Below are 17,722 nucleotides of genomic sequence, written 5' to 3'. Positions count from 1 at the left end.
CGTGACTAGTTTACGTAAAATAGCCGAAACGGGCTTAACCTTGTCATTAAAACCTCATTTTCCAGAATGTGTTTAGTTTACCCATATTATACAAGTATTCAAGCTTGTCGGGTCTAAAACACATTCTATCCCGATTTCCGTTTAATCTACCGGTTAGGTCCGTAAGGTTTCTTTCTAGCTAGTCGGTCTAAGTCTTTGACTTAAGTAAAGACCCGTTAGCATCCTAATAGATAATTAAATCTTCTATACAGATTTATAGCTTCCGGTAAAAAGTATCTTTCAAGAACTTTAGGAATTTACTACTACATCAGGTAAATACTTTTAACTTATTTTCCCTATACGGGCTTGGGATACGGTATATTAATACCGCTTGGTCGGGTATGGGATTATTATGTCGGATTATGATTTAATAAATCTGCATAACCCGTTTTAATCTGTATTGTTTGATAACATAAACATTTGGGGGTTAACGACCGTGTCCTGGATATCCTTGGCTCATTTAAGTTATTAATGGCCACGACCTATGCACGGGGTGCAGGCATGCACCTGACAGATGCAAATGCTAAATATTAATTTACCCACAAGTTGGGGATAACTCCTCTATGGGTTCTATAAGTGGTGAGTCAGTTAATCATGTCCGGCTTATAAACCGGCCCCACATGTATGACAAGCATGTAAAACTGTATACAAGATTTTAATAAGATTGTCCCAAGTTATAAAGGATTTGTGCCTTGTGCATCTAAACCTATTTTCTCAAATGTTTTCAAAACGAGTCAGTTAAATTGTATTTACCAGTGTATACTGACGTATTTTCCTAAAGATTGAATTAACAGGTACTTATCGAAGTAGGCTGGAGCTATAGGGTGTTGTAGAGGATCTTGCAAATCCCATAGATACCCGGAGTCTGTAGTTTTTGTTTCTTTGTACTTTATGATCCGCCTGTGGATCTTATTACATTCCAGTCTGTATTATTCTTGTATTCGAACATCGACAGACAGTATGGTTTGTAATAGTTTATTTACCCAGCCTTCCGCTGTGCTATATATTTGTGTATGTTGACAATGATGATATCAACTACATCACGATACTCCCCACCGGGCCCATCGGTAATACGTGGAATTATTGGGGTGTGACATGACTGATCGTGACCAGCGCCCAAGCGCGCTACACACCATACAGTCGGATCCACGCTTATGCGAGCCGTAGACCGCTCGTATGCTAAACGCGCACACTGCACTAGAACCTGCGCTATGCGCGCAACACCCTGACCAGTGCGCCTAGTTACTAATGCAAACCTGCACATGCTTGAACTGGCCTGCCAGTTCGCGCGCCACGCTTCAAGGATCTCACGACATGCCATATGCGCGCCATACGGATCACTACGCGTACCAGGACGCCACCCGGTCATGCGCCGTCCATACTCGTGTGCCACCTGCACTCCCCGTCCTAGCCAATGACGTGCGCCATGCGCCTAAGGAGCTCGCGCCGCATCGACATGCCATGGCATCCGCCTACGCCACCAAGGGTGCGCCATAAGCGGACCCGCCGTGTATCTGACCACGCGCTCATGGACAAAAATACAAAAGCGGTGTGCGAAGTTCAAAGTGCACTATATAGGGCCTATAGCCCACGGCACGTGCGCATATGTACACGAGTAAGGGTGCTGCTCTGCACCCTTTAGGATCCCCACTAGTGTTTGCCTTTAAGGAAACAATATACAAGGAGTGCTGCTCCTTATAAACCACTTTAAGTTTTGTCATCCCACCTATGTGGGACAAGTTGACAAAACTAATCCATTTTATTCATCTTTGTTTGTTCCAAACATACAACTTCAAGCTTCGATATCGTATTCATCTTAGCTCTATTTGGACATAGTTTGAACACAAACCATAAATAATTATTTATACAACACATATATAAATATTATTGATGTCCAAAATATTTAGTGAAAAACTCATTTTCACTAAAATTTCCAACATAAAGGTCTCCCTGTGACTACATTTCGATTTGGGATTAAGTATTGATTGGAAGAGATTACATACTATTAAGTATAAGTGTGTGTCAGAGTTACAAAGTCTCTTTGAATGAACTGATGTCACTATCATATGGTGAAAGCCCTCGTTTTAAAGGCATCATTGTCTCAGATAGTGACATCTCTCATTCTATTGGTGGGAATTAACATTCATTTTGTCATGCGTGTACCTCATATGCGACATAGGCATAACAAAATTGAGGGTAGGCCAGGTTCGAGTTAATCTAATGGGAGGATATTTCGTTGGTATTAAAGGTTAAATTCGGGTTATCTCTTCCAACACTAGTGTATTGAAGTATCATAAAAGATAAATAGAAAAACAAGAGAGTATAAGAGAGAGAATTTTATTAAACAAATAGACGTGAACTAAAGGAATTTCCTACGTGATATGGCGAAAATTCAGTATATGCATAAAATATAAAATATTTTTACAGTAGCATCATACATAGTTAAATGAAAGTTGCAAGCCAATATGGTATAGCCCAGTTGGTCGGGGGGTTTTCCACTAAGTGGTTTCCTCCTGTGGGAACTTGGGGTGAAGGGTTTAAACAGCATATGCTGGCCATTTGAAGTAAGCTGGAAATGCAGTTGATCTACCGTTCAAAAAAAAAAAAAATGAAAGTTGCAAACATAAAGTTGCGAGTTATAAACCTACCTTGTTATACGGTACTTGTAGTGCAAAAATACTGAAACTGACTCATCGTATTGAACCCAAAAACCATAAATATGAATTCATGTATTAGTAGAGATGTCCGGCTGATGTTGGTTCAGTTTTATAAAATTAAACGTAACTCTTTAATAATATTTTTAAAAGGGTTAACAAAAGGGCTACGTGTTTTTAGTTAACCAAATCAAGTGGGTCAAAAGCCTATGTTCATGGTATTATGATGCGTCATGCGTGTTTCATAATCTGTATAGTAAAAAAAACCACTTTCAGGATACTAAAAAAAGATAGAAGCATTTATTTTGGAGAAGTTACAAAGAGGCTTATGTGGATTACTTAATGGCAAGAGAGGGTTGCACAATGCACACTTACATTACACCGATGCAGCTTGACGGTGGACTAGGGCAAGCCAATTACCTCCTTGCCAATCAGGCTTTTAAATTTCATGCTTTTAGCCCAATTTAAGAATTTTAATTGAAATCTTTATTTCGGTTTTACTTGATAAAGATTTAAGAAGCTATGACGTCATGACTAGTGACAGTGGTATGATGTTTGTCCCCTATAAAAATTGTATGGGTTAAATTGTTGTAAGTGTAAAGTTAGATGGTAGTTAGAAAGATGATATTTAAGTGTAAAAATATTAAAAAAAACATAATTCAATTTAGTTTGTTGTGTTTGGGAATTGGGTCATCCTTTGTCCATAAATTGGATCACTCTTTGCCCATAAATGATCCAACTCTTTTATTTTGGCCCAAATTTGTATTCCGTGTCGTAAGTCATCAGTTTAGCGATTTATTGATGCAATGAAATATATGGGGGCCTATAAGGGTTTTAGTTAGCAGGATTTGAAATAAATACGTGTTATGCGTGTGTTTTGAGGTTCTTGTTTCTCATGGATTGAATTCACAATTCTCATAATTTTTTCTATAGTTTCACTAGAACCTCGTGTATTATACGGGTTGAATGAATATAATTTTATATTTTTAATAGTAAATATTTACTATAAATTACACCAATAAATCTAAATTACTATGCCATTATAAAACAAGCATGGCTTTATATATGCTATTACTAAGTTGGGGCTTCTTTTTTATTTAGAGTAAACTTCTGTTTTGCTCCCTGTGGTTTGGTCATTTTAACAGTTTTGCCCCAAACCTTTAAAAATAGTCATTTTCCTCAAATAGTTTGCTATGGTTTTTCCATTTTGCTCTCTACGGGAGCAAAACGGAAAAAACAGACAATTTGGATAGAGTTAGAGGCGGGGAGCAAAATGGAAAAACCATAGCAAACTATTGGAGGAAAATGGCTATTTTTAAAGGTTTTGGACAAACCCGTTAAAGTGACCAAACCACAGGGAACAAAACGGAAGTTTACTCTTTTATTTATGATCTTTACATAATGCAGTATGTTAAATGATGACGCTAAATTGCACTAAACTTTCATTTCATAGTGAACTTATGTTAATGACTTGTAATTTGAGCATGAACAAAACAGTTTTTTTATTTAGAATGCAATTCAATATAGTGATGAAATTATGGCGTTAAAGTACCTAACCACCGGATGAGTATATTTTCTGACTCATTGTTTTATTTCTTTGTGTTGATAGGTTCATCCATGTTGTTCGTATATAATACATCAACGTAACCTGTCTACCGGACGGGTATTAAACTAGTTAGTATATAAGAGAGATGATTATAGATGAAAATTGACCGGGCACAACCCGAACAAGATAACGCTAATGGGCCAGGCAAGTATACACTGAACGGACCCACTCCACACAAAATTAAACAGAAACCGCGTCACACGTCTAAACCACTTGCCAACCATCTTAAACCTGTAAACCACACTCCATTTGCTTCTTTCTTCCAGACAATTTACTAATTTATATTTATTTTTTCTTGAAAAGCGAATTTGACTTTGAGTGTGGCGTTGACGAAACTTACTCAAATACAGTTTTTCTTCTTTTTATTTATATCGTTCCCTCTATTATATGAATGTGAAACTTGTCTAGAAAATTTTTCGATAGGGAATTATACATTAGATAAATTTGTTGTGTTTTTACAAATTCTAATTCTGGCATTGCGAAAAGTGACGAAGTTTGAAAATTTCCACCGGGGGGTCGGAAGTTACCGAACCTAAAAATTCTATATAAGTAAATTTTATTTTGAGTAAATTACAAGTCTTGTCCTTTATCTTTACATCAAATTTCAGGCGCTGTCCTTTAGCCAAAAAGTTGACAGACGGTGTCCTTTATGTTGCCAAACCTTGCAAGTTTTGTCCTTTTAGCCAAACCCAGTTAGATTTTTTGGTTAAATCTGGTCACTCAAGGGCATTTTAGTCTTTCTACCCCATTTATTTAATGTTATCTAAAAATAAAACAAAAAAAATTAAAATATTATTATTATTATTATATAGAGTAAATTACTGACCACCATCACCACCACCCTTCATCACCATCACCACCACCCTCCACCGCCGCCACCACCACCACCGCCACCACCACCACTACCGCCACCATCAAACACACCTTAAACCGCCCAACATAACAATCATGACACCCAAAAGATGAAGAACCATTTGTCATGTAGGGACCATCTAACAATTACCATACACAGATCAAGCATAACTGGATCGATTTTAAGTATACTAATATCATATAAGTTCAAATAATCTGCAACTTATGGAATCATCAATTCACAGCATCAATTCACAGTTCATCAAATCATCAAATTCCAAATCAATTTGTTTGCACTTTCAATCTTATTTACACAGATTGGTATAAATAAATTTACATGTAGCTGAGAGCCACAAAAGAATGCAAGGCAACCGAAAATAAGAAGGTACTGACCGACATTAAGAGGCGACTTGGTGTGGGTGATGCCATTGTTGTTTTTGTTGTCGGCGCCGTCTGATCACACCCCACACAACCACCTGCTACCCCACAACCCTCACCACCACCACCACCACCACCCATGAACCCCATACCATCTGTAACTGCCACCACCCACCTACTTGTACCATCTACCACCTGCCACCGCCACTCCACATCACCTACCGCCGCCGCCATCACCACCACAATTGCCTTTCATCATCTACCGCCGCCTACCACCACCCTCCACCATCTCCAAATCAACAACCAACATCCCCCCAAAAATCCCCAATCCCTAAAAACGAATTCTTCAACAAAATCGATAAACAACCGATTAAACAAAATCGATATCCATGAATACCCACACTCAAACCTTTCCCTAAATTGTTCTGCGATTAAATCACCCATCTTCCACCATCTGCAACCACCCATCTTCCACCATCTGGAACCATCCACTTCCATCGCCGCCAACAACCACCATCAACCACGCACCCACCTTCAATCTAATCTACCACCACCAATTCCGTCACCACCGCTAAAGCCACCCTCCAGATCTGAGAAAGTTGGAGTCGATAGAAAGAGAGAAGAGAGAGAGAGAGCACGTCTGATAGAGAGAGAGAGAGAGAGAGAGAGGGCTTCTTTATAATCTTTTTATTTTTTAGAAACTAACCCCTAAATATAAGATATTTTACACAATAGTCCCTGAGGAGATAAAATGATAAAAGTGCTCTCATGTGCAAGGCACATGACCAGATTTAACCAAATATTCTAACTGGGTTTGGCTAAAAGGACAAAACTTGCAAGATTTGGCAACATAAAGGACACCGCCTGTCAACTTTTTGGCTAAAATTTGATGTAAAGATAAAGGACAAAACTTGTAATTTACTCTTTTATTTTTATAAAACCGGGGGTCGAAAACGTATATATGTAAAAAATTCTACACGAAACGAACATACATAACACTACTGAGGTAAAAGTTCGGGGGGTCGGACGCCCCTCCTGGCCCCTTAAAAGATACGCCCTTGGTTGCGACGATGCTGTCAATGCAGCTCGATGGGTTTTGACATTAGTTTTTTATATGGTTTTTCGCCCACGCCCAAACGCGAAGATTTTAATATTTTTAATAAAATTTATAAGTTGAATGTTAGAAGAAGATTAAAAGGACCTTAATCCGAACAAAATAGTTTCGTTTGATGTAAAATAAAATAGCACATCCTCACTAACTAATAATTGTTATATCAGTGTGAAATATAAAATCACACTGAAATCTATACTATATAATAAAAGAAACCTGTTTTGAGACACTTGTTATTCTCTCATTTAATTGATTAAAATTATTAATAATAATAATAATATTTAATCTAATCTAATACAAATAATAATAATATTTAATCTAATCTAATAATGATAAGAATAACAACAAATTAAAATGTAATAACATTTTATCCTTCTGCTATTTAAATAATAAATTAAACTGAAAAAATAATACCAGCTTTAAGATGTTGGATATACTTAAGTCAAATATTATACCTTGAAAATTAAATAAACAATGCCTGATTTTTTTAACTATCAATATGGATTGTCTAAGTTATCATATCCTTTAAATTTTATTCTGAAAACAATGTCTAATTTATTAACTTTCTATAAAGGTAATATATTAATTTTACATAAAATTATCTTCAAATTATTTAAATAAATTCATTTTATTATCGATATTCGCGATACATCAAAATGGTTAATTTATCTATAACATTCTATAAATTAGTCTGTTTGTATCCCGATACATCAAAATAGTTAATTTATATATAACGTTCTATAAATTAGTCTGTATGTATACTTTTCACCGTAATTAATATTTACATATAAGATTCCTGCATATTTTTGTGTGTTCTTTTAGCTAAGAAACATCTAAATGATCATGTATTTATTTACTTATATGCGTATTAAATTAGATTAGATTATACAGGATAAGGGATTATACAGTTATTATACCAATAAGCTACAAAATGTATATTATTAGATATATAATATATCCACATAATAAATATAAATGGATGGTTTTTGTCATATAGTAGAATCAATATATACTGTTTAGTATAACGGGTTATTTATTAATTTTATTTACTTATATGCGTATTAAATTAGATTAGATTATGCAGGATAAGGGATTATACAGTTATTATACCAATAAGCTACAATATGTATATTATTAGATGATATATAATATATCCACATAATATATATAAATGGATCGTTTTGTCATATAGTAGAATCAATATATATTGTTTAGTATAACGGGTTATTTATTAATATCAATTTGAGTGATTATTAATATACAATTATTTTCATTTTTCCTCTTATCTATTATTTATTTAATTTTCTTTTCTCAACTTTTTTTTTGTTTTACTTATCAATAACTATTTAATATTTCATTGATTCGGCTACGTGTAACACTTGAGTTTCTAACCTATTAATAAATAAAAAAACAAGGTAAAATGTTATAACTTATGTAATACACAAGTTTCTAACCTAATAATAAATAAATAAACAAAGTAAAATATAATAAAAATTATATAGCACATCAAAGTTCATTTTCCAAAAACATATATTGACGACTATGTGTGTTAACCGATTAAATTATATGTATTCAAGCCGTGTAATACACGCGTTTATTAAATCTGTGCAACGCACGTGTTTTTAAAGATGTAACTTTTTTATGACTTAGTATATAAAATTAATATTTATTCAATCCGTGTAATACACGGGGTTCTAACCTAGTTTGTTTTGATAAAGAAAGAGTCTCTAAGTGTATAAATATATAAATATATCAAGACTTACAGGTTATCGTTTGATTTTCGGAGTTGACTCGTTACCTTTTCCATTTTCTCCTTTCCCTTTTTTCTTTAAAAATTATCAAAGTATTATCAATTTTTCTTTAAAAATTATCAAAGTATTATTTTTATAACTATATAAACATTGTTCATATTCTAAATAATTGCTTGGCAGCAAAGTCCATCTGGTGGGAAGTCTTGGTCTGGTTGAGACTTCCCATCGCCGGTCTAGACTACAATTTAAAGGATCCTTGGAACTGGTTGGCGGCATTACCTGGCTCTAAGGACCGGAGAAAGATGGTAGAGGCGGTGCTGCTAACCACTATTTGGAAGATATGGAAAGCCAGGAATGACAAGGAATTCAGGAACATGCATCGGCGTACGATAGAAGTCATCAAGAAAAACTCTTTTCTTTGGATGCGTAGTAGGTCTGGATTTGGTTCTCTTAATTGGGATAGGTGGTTGGACTTAATATTCGTGGATGCGTAGTAGGTCTGGATTGGGTTCTGTTAATTGGGATAGGTGGTTGGACTTAATATTCATGACGCGGTGATGTAATTTTCGGATTTTACAATTTCTAACTGGCTCGCTCTATATTTGTATATAGAATTCTGCCATTCCTAACAAAATCTACTTTGTTCCAGTAATGACTACTTAATGCATGTGATACGCGACTTGTACTTGGGTATCAACTTCATACCGTATTAACTTTACACTCATGTAGAATATGAAAAACCAATACATTTTTATGAATAATTGTAATACGTGACACAAACCCACATAATCTCTAAAATTTCGAGTGTTTAGTTTATATCTATTAGGATTTGATGCTCTGTTTGTCTACTTTTCTTATAATAATTAATTTTCATATACTTTCTAATTTTCCATAACGTATTGTAATTGTTAAAACAAAGAAAAATAACCAACGTAAAAACGATATAAGTAATTTTCCATAACATCTCTAGTGTAAGAAATGAATTAATAGTTATATAAGATAACTCGGTAACAGACAAGCTGGGATCTTAAACAATTCATTTGGAATTTTGGATGATTGTCTATATGCAACTAAATGAATCTGGCATGTGTCAATATAAACATTGTTACCTTATAAACTTACATCCTCATTAATATGGAAGAAGTACATGCGATCTTAAAACATTGGTAAACTTTGTTCCATAAGCTTTTATATACAATCTACTATTGGAGGAAGACCTAGGTGCAATACCAAAGTCTCTCTGATTATCGAATTTGCCAAAAAAAAAAAAACGTGTTTTAACGAAAGCGTAGGTAAAGGGATTATGGTATGTTTATAAAAGAGTTAGATAAAACGATAAATCTATAAGTAGACGTTGAACATGCTACTGACGGGTGATTGTTTTGTACACGTCTTTTGTATATAATTTATATTTTCTTAATCCCAAATTTGCATCGAATATGGTTTACATAGTTTGTGTTTCTTACATACAGGGTAGTAATTAAAAGCTCGCAAGTTTTGGGATTAGTACGGGTGCGTGGGAATCAACAATGGAAATCTAGCGTCGTCTACACCCATCTCGGCGTAGTCTACACTGAAACTAAGCGTATGAAGGTGGCGTACATGCAAAGTTATGTCTACGTAACTTTTCAACGTGGTAAATAAATAAGATTATACATTATGCTTCTAACTCTGAAACCCATGTGTGATCATCTTTTAATTATTTGCAAATCAACAATATGTTTATGTTATGTACAAATCAAACAAATCCACAAATTCAATTTTTCGAGACCAAAATTAGCACGACCTTGAAGACTTAATTTCCGGACTACTCGCTTGTTGATCTTCGTCGGAATCCTACAAAACCAACATCATTAGTCTCGTCACGGAGCATTCGTGTGGGGGTGTCCATGACCAACTTCCGACGTGAGAAGATTAATGGTTGAGATTAATAAGGACCAAATTGTAAATTGTGTTTTAATTATTTGGACTGATTTGAAAATTGTAGGGGTAATAGTGTCTTTTTATATGTTTCAAATAAGGTAACCTCTCCTAAATTCCAGCGATCCATTTTTAAACTAACACTAAAAATCCGGACATTCTAAAAATCCGGAAACATGTAACTGCTACCAGAAATATATAACATTATATAACATTATATAACACCATATAACGCTATGTAACACTATATAACACTATACATCCATCATAGACTTGCTACAAGAAAAATATAACACTATAGCACTATATAACACTATCCATCAATCATAGACCTCCTACCATAATATATAACAGTATAACACTATACATCATCATAGACTGCTACTAGTAAATATAACACTATAACACTGTATAAAACCTTCATTCTGCATCCATCACTATATAACACTCTATAAAATCTTCATTCTGCGATCTTCAGAAAGTTACAATTAGTGAACGATAAAAAAAAATACAAATTCGTAGATTAAATCGTATTCCAAAAATAAAGAGTGGCGGTTATGGAAGGTTATCAGTTAATTGAATCAATGAGAAAATTACTTGTTTACCCTTTTAAATTAATTTAGATTGATGACACATGTCATCTCCACAATATTTCTTACACTTCTCACACTTTTGAATTAATATACAGGATCTTTAATCTATAGGTTCATAGAATGTTTCTCTAAATTAACTTTGTATGAATTTTAAAATTCAATTGTAGTACTTAACCAATAGAGTTAACACTAAAACTAAACCAAGAGTTAACTGCCATTTTCGTCCCTGTAGTTTGGTGGAAAATGCCACTTCAATCCAAAAAAAAATTTACGTCAGTTCCGTCCTCACCATTTTTGAAACGTGCCACTTCAGTTCAAAAAGTTCAAAAATGTTTTGAACTGAAGTGGCATGTTTCAAAAATGTTGAGGACGGAACTGACGCAATTTATTTATTTATTTATTTTTTTTTTGAGCTGAAGTGACATTTTCTACCAAAACAAAGTGGCATTTTTCACCAAACATAGGAACGAAAATGACACTTAACTCCTAAACCAAATATCAAAGCTACATGAAAATAAACGATATTAAATTTAGTCATGTTATTTAACCTTAATTGCATGAAAATAACATTGATTAACAACTTCTAATTTAGTCATGTGACTATATAATTGTTACTCTACAACAACGATTACTTTTTTTAGCGGCAAATTTGGATCACTAATGGACCACTATAGCATCATCGTGTCATAAATGGAATCACCCGATCATATTCATTTCCACTAGACAATAATACTTAAACTTTTGTAAATATGGTGTCTAGCGTCTTGCTAGTTTTTTAATAATAAAATTTATGTTGGCCGTTCAAAAAAAATAATACTTAAACTTAATTACAAAAATATAATGTCTATCAACGCATATGTTCATTGACTCTATACTCGAGTTTTTTCTTAAAAGGGTGTTGGTGGAAAACTTATTTACCAAAATGGACGATTTGAAAAGTATTTACCAAAATAGGTGTTTTTTAAAAACCAATTTTTCTCACTCCGATTTTTAACAGATAAAATCATTTATATTTATTAGGATGTTTTCTTAACAAGTGTTAAGAAAAAAAATACACTACAACTAAAAAATAGATCGTGAGATATATAAAAAAAGTTTTAATATTTTCTTTTAATTCAGTTATCAAGGTTTCTTTAATTTTTTCTAAAACATTTTTTAATAGAAACGTTTATATATAAGGGTCTGTTTGGTATGGGGTAATGGAATGAACGAGAGAATGGAATTGACGAAGTAATGGAATGGACAACGGAATGAAATGAATCATTCCATTCCAATGTGATGTTTGGTTACTCATATATGAATAAAATGAAAAATTACTTTATACAATTTGATAAATAAAAAAAGACGAAATAACGAAACACAAATGTGTTAAAATGACAAAAATATAATTGCCACAATAATAATAATAATAATTTATTAATAGTAAAGAATTAATAATAAATCTTTTGATATATATTAGATATCAACTAGAAGAGTAACCCGCCGCGATGCGGCGGGGAGCTAGACTTATATTTACATTAAGCAAGTTGTGATTTACATCTGTTAGGTTAGATAGATTAGATACAACCAAGAGTTTGTGTCCAGGTTTGTACATATGTTATAGTTGCAACTTAGGTTACTAACACTAAGCTATGTTAGTTACATAAGTTGCACAAAAGACATATTCCTAGAGGACATGGCTTGCTTAACTACTACCTACAGCTGCGTTTTTTCTACTTGGCAACTGTACAAAAAGGTGTTCGACGTCCATATCATTCCCCGCGCCCGATGCGTCCCTTCTTTGAAGTGTTGCTGTTATCTGGGATGGCAAAGAGGTTGGTTAGTAAGGTTTATATAAATGGATTTTACATCAATACTTGATCATAAACAAAAGTGCACTTTTAAATACACATGTACATTAAATAAATAAGCGACAGTTGATCAAAACAAAAACTACATATATGTAAAGTAAATAAACATTCCTTGAGAATTGTTGATATTCAACAATACTCACACCTTCGACATCTATGGCATGATTTCTTATGGGCCTCAACAGTCAACACTCAATTCAGTGTGCTTTGATGATTGTAGAATTCCATTTGTGTCGTAACTTATTTACAACGGTGTGTATGGCTCTTACAAAAATGTGTTTAATTTTCAAGTTTTAATTATTTTGAAATAATGAGATTGTGATACTCCTGCCAACTACAATGATGTGTTCAAATCTTTACTGTTGTGCATCCAATTCCAAATTTTCAATGTTGTAATGACTAAAATTATGCAAGGACCTTTCCATCATTATAATTGTGTATCTAACCCGTTGTACTATAATCTATGGATTGTGGGCTAACAAAATGCTACAAATTAACAGGCTAAAAAAAGCCTAAAACGAACGGACTTCTTAAGCAATCCATGGACATCAAGTGGTGTTGAGTTTGTTATGTTTACCTGGTGATTCGTCTAGATGGCGTTTTTGTTGGTTAAGCTTGGGGTTGGGTGTTTTTGGTGGAGTTAAGTTTACAAAGGTTTATTCTAATCAAAATTGGTCCTCCAATCATGTGCATCGACTAATTTGCATTATTAGACGAAGCGAGAAAAGGTTAACTCTAATGATTGACTAATGGTATAGTACTAAAGTTAGCATACAGTCAAAGCTTGAAGGATGAGTTTTGTAACTAAGTTGGAAAAGAAATGTTTATGGAGACACTTTATCCACGTGAGTTGGGATTATTTAAATCCAATTTGCCTTTAAAGAAATATGAAACCGCATGGAAGAAACGAAAGTTAAGTGAAGAACAATTCACTGCTGCCTTCGGCTACACATTAACAGCAACCGTGGGGACTCAGTCTACTGACCTTAACATCGAAGAACACACAAGAAACGTAACGCCGTCACTGATGCCTTTCACCGGACCAAGAACTCTTATTTTTAAATGTCAATGTGACATGAAGAGTCAAAGTCGATTGTATCCAGATCTTTGCACTACTCGGTATTTTAAGGCAAAAACCGCCAAAAACCGGTACCAAAAACGCTCAATGTCCACCCGAAACCTATTCCGACCCGATACCCGTTCGGGCACGATCCCGTTTCAACCCAAACCCGTTTCGACCAGCACCAAAACAACCCCTTTTTTAATCGACCCGAACCCGTTTTGCTACCCTGTGCCGACAGGACATGATTGAAACACACACCCTCAGCCAGACACTTCATAATTCGTTTCCCCCACCCTCTGCCAGACCCTGTCGGGTGGCTTTTATTCGGGTACGGTTAAAAACACACACCCTCTGCCAGACAGGACATGATTGAAATACGCATCAGCTGTAATAAAGTAATGTCCGTTAATCTATACGTGAGAAGTTTTTCGCCGTAATGGACCATGGTGAATATCGTTCACCCAATTCGCTTTCGGGAAAGTAGACCGCAATGCGCACCAAGAAACAACTTCAACAAATTTGATAGAAAGTTATGTCCACCACCATAATAAGCCTAACACTGAATGAGTAACCTTTGTATGAATTTATCTACATATTCAAAAACAAAGCATTTTTTTTAAATAAAACTGTTATTTTTAAGGTTAAGGTAATAGGGGTGCATCTTGTATGTTTGAGTGCAAATATATTTCTTATGCCTGTAGGACTATGAGAGTTTAATACATTATGGTAATGTGTAGGTGATGCCAAACGTCTGGATCAAGCATCACGATGCATATCTTTCTCATCTTGAAACAGCCGCAAAAAGACAGTTACTACAATGCAAGAACTCGGTTCCTTTCTGGTCCGATTGTACTACCGAATTGTGCGAGACTTGCCTGTTTCCAAAGATTCTAAAACCTTTCGTGAAGCTCTAGAATATTACCAATATCTAAAACATCTGGACGATCAATTTAAGGTGATATTTACACTATTTTTTCATATTTTAAGTTGTTTCTCTTTTGATTGTAACACTAATTTGTGCTTTCTATTATCTATCACTCTAAAAACAATTTGATTTCATGAATCCTAAATTTGAGTAAGGATACTCATTAAGGGGGTTTTAGACCAACCCAACCCGACCCGACCCGAAACCCGTTCCGACCCGATACCCGGCCTGATTCGAACCCGTTCCAGCACGAACCAGTTTCAGCCCAAACCCGTTTCGGCCCAAACCAAAACAACCCCTTTTTTAATCGACCCGAACCCGTTTTGAAAGCTGCAATAACCTAGTAGTTTCTTCTCGAAACATGAAGCAAAACTGATGAGCTGGGGAGGCAAACGGCAGACCTCAACTCAGTGGTCTTGTCGAATAATACGGATGATACATGGGTTCTGCAGACGTCAATGCGGTTCTGCAGACGACATTATGAGATATTTGGAAGAGCCAAAATGAATGTGTTTAACTATTGACGCTGACCGACTTGTGAAGGGCCATATGAAGCACAATCGTTCGGGTAAAGATGCCATATCGAAGCCGTATAGGTGGGTACAGTATTAGGATTCAGGGTTTTAGAAGGATTCTTGAAATATTTTTCCCAACGATATATAATATAGAAAACAATGTCAAAAAGAGTGCTCTTAAAGCACTAATTATTTCTTTCTATACATATCATAACATGTTTATCCAAAGATCAAAAACTAAAAAAAATGAATCATAATCAGAGTGAGCATATATCTTGCAAAAGGACATTTTGAAGGATCCTTAACCAAATTATAACTTATGATCAGAACCAAACGAACCACATAACAAATTGACTTATCATTTGTAATTAGCATCAGACAATAAAACCAAGCACATAACAATGAGTCCAGTAGCAGAGAATACTTACCATCTCGATCTATGGTGATGCTACATGTTGCTCTGAATCGTAGTCCTAAACACCCAATTAAAATCTTGCTGTAAAGATCAAGAAATCAAGATTAAGTTCGATGTCAAAAGAAGAAAATGTGATGCAGAGATCACGAACCTGTAACTATCGATGTTGCCGTATGCAGATCACTGAAATTCGGTCGTTGAATTGGTGGTGTGATTTTGAGTGAAGCGATTCTTTGAGAATCAGTAGTGTTATATTGTGTGAGAGAGAGAAAGTAAAAAGGTAAAGTTGTGAAATGTGGATACAAAGAAGACACGTGGATTCTAAATAGTAATGTACAAACAACATTACTTAAGATACAACATGCAATACCACAAAACACATGTTATGCATACAGTACAACCACCATATGCATAGTTATGTTGTAAATTAGAGTTTATATAAATTCAGCACTTATCCATTAAAAAGTTGCAAAACAGTCCCTTAAGTTCCCAAACAGAATCAACTCAACTTTTTTATAACGTTGTACGGTGGCAAACAAACAAAACAATAAAGGACCATCTTTTTTTAAAGAGTTAATTACTGTTTTCGTCCCTGAGGTTTGTCAAAAATAACGGTTTCAGTCCATTAGTTTAAAAATTGCGATTTCAGTCCATTAGTTTTATTTTCGTAACCATTTCAATCCACTAACTTAACTCCATCCATTTATTTTGTTAACTTTGAGTAAACTAACTAATTCAGGGACGGTTTGCGTCCGTTTTAGAAACACAGGGACTTAAGTGTAAACTCTAAAACATTAAAAAAAAAAGTAAATTCCAAAAAATCAAAAAATTCCAAAAAACCAAACAAATTCCAAAAATTCTAAAAAATAATAAAAATTCTAAAAAATCATAAAAATTCTAAAAAATTCTAAAAATCCAAAAAATCCGTTTCGGCGCAAACTGTTTCGAACCCGAACCGTTTCGAGCTGAACTGTCCGTACCGTTTCGATCCGAACCGTTTCGAGCCGAACTGTTTCGACCCGTACCGTTTCGAAGCCGAACCGTTTCGAGCTGAACCGTTTCGAACCGAACCGTTTCGACCCGTACCGTTTCGAAGCCGAACCGTTTCAAGCCGTACCGTTTCGAACCGAACCGAACCGTGCCGTTTCGAACCGAACCGTTTCTCGCTGAACCGTTTCGAACCTAACCGTGTCGTATCGAACCGAACCGTTTCGAGCTGAACCGTATCGAACCGTACCGTTTCAACCCGAACCGTTTCGGTTCGATACGACACGGTTCGCGTCGAAACGGTACAACTTGAAACGGTTCCGTTCGAAACGGTTCAGCTCGAAACGGTTCGGTTCGAAACGGTACGGCTTGAAACGGTTCGGCTTCGAAACGGTACGGGTCGAAACGGTTCGGTTCGGTTCGAAACGGTACGGGTCGAAACGGTTCGGCTTCGAAACTGTACGGGTCGAAACGGATCGGCTCGAAACGGTACGGGTCGAAACGGTTCGCGTCGAAACGGTTCAGCTCGAAACGGTTCCGGTCGAAACGGTACGGACGGTTCAGCTCGAAACGGTTCGGGTCAAAACGGTACGGGTCGAAACGGTTCGCGTCGAAACGGTTAAGCTCGAAACGGTTCGGGTTCGAAACAGTTCGCGCCGAAACGGATTTTTTGGATTTTTTTAGAATTTTTTAGAATTTTTATGATTTTTTAGAATTTTTATTATTTTTTAGAATTTTTTTGGAATTTATTTGGTTTTTTTGGAATTTATTTGATTTTTTGGAATTTACTTTTTTTTTTGTTTTAATGTTTTAGAGTTTACACTTAAGTCCCTGTGTTTCTAAAACTGACGCAAACCGTCCCTGAATTAGTTAGTTAACTCAAAGTTAACAAAATAAATGGATGGAGTTAAGCTAGTGGACTGAAATGGTTACGAAAATGAAACTAATGGACTAAAATCGCAATTTTTAAACTAATGGACTGAAACCGTTATTTTTGACAAACCTCAGGGACGAAAACAGTAATTAACTCTTTTTTAAAAGGTAAACTTCTTTAGAAACAAAA

At 35.1% G+C, this 17,722-nt stretch overlaps 1 long non-coding RNA gene across 1 annotated transcript; it reads right to left on the bottom strand.

Moving 5' to 3' along the window:
- Positions 1-12,359: 12,359 nt before the first annotated feature.
- LOC110904893 lies at positions 12,360-15,972 on the bottom strand. Its single transcript, XR_002572832.2, has 3 exons — positions 15,824-15,972; positions 15,686-15,753; positions 12,360-12,702 (listed from the first exon to the last, which is right to left on the bottom strand). It is a non-coding gene; the product is annotated as an uncharacterized LOC110904893 (long non-coding RNA).
- Between the last annotated feature and the right edge of the window lie 1,750 nt (positions 15,973-17,722).

Source organism: Helianthus annuus, chromosome 14 (genome assembly GCF_002127325.2).
Source record: "Helianthus annuus cultivar XRQ/B chromosome 14, HanXRQr2.0-SUNRISE, whole genome shotgun sequence".
Classification (NCBI taxonomy): domain Eukaryota; kingdom Viridiplantae; phylum Streptophyta; class Magnoliopsida; order Asterales; family Asteraceae; genus Helianthus; species Helianthus annuus.
The sequence above is the reverse complement of the archived record's forward strand: the minus strand, read 5'-3'. Positions and strand labels throughout refer to the sequence as shown.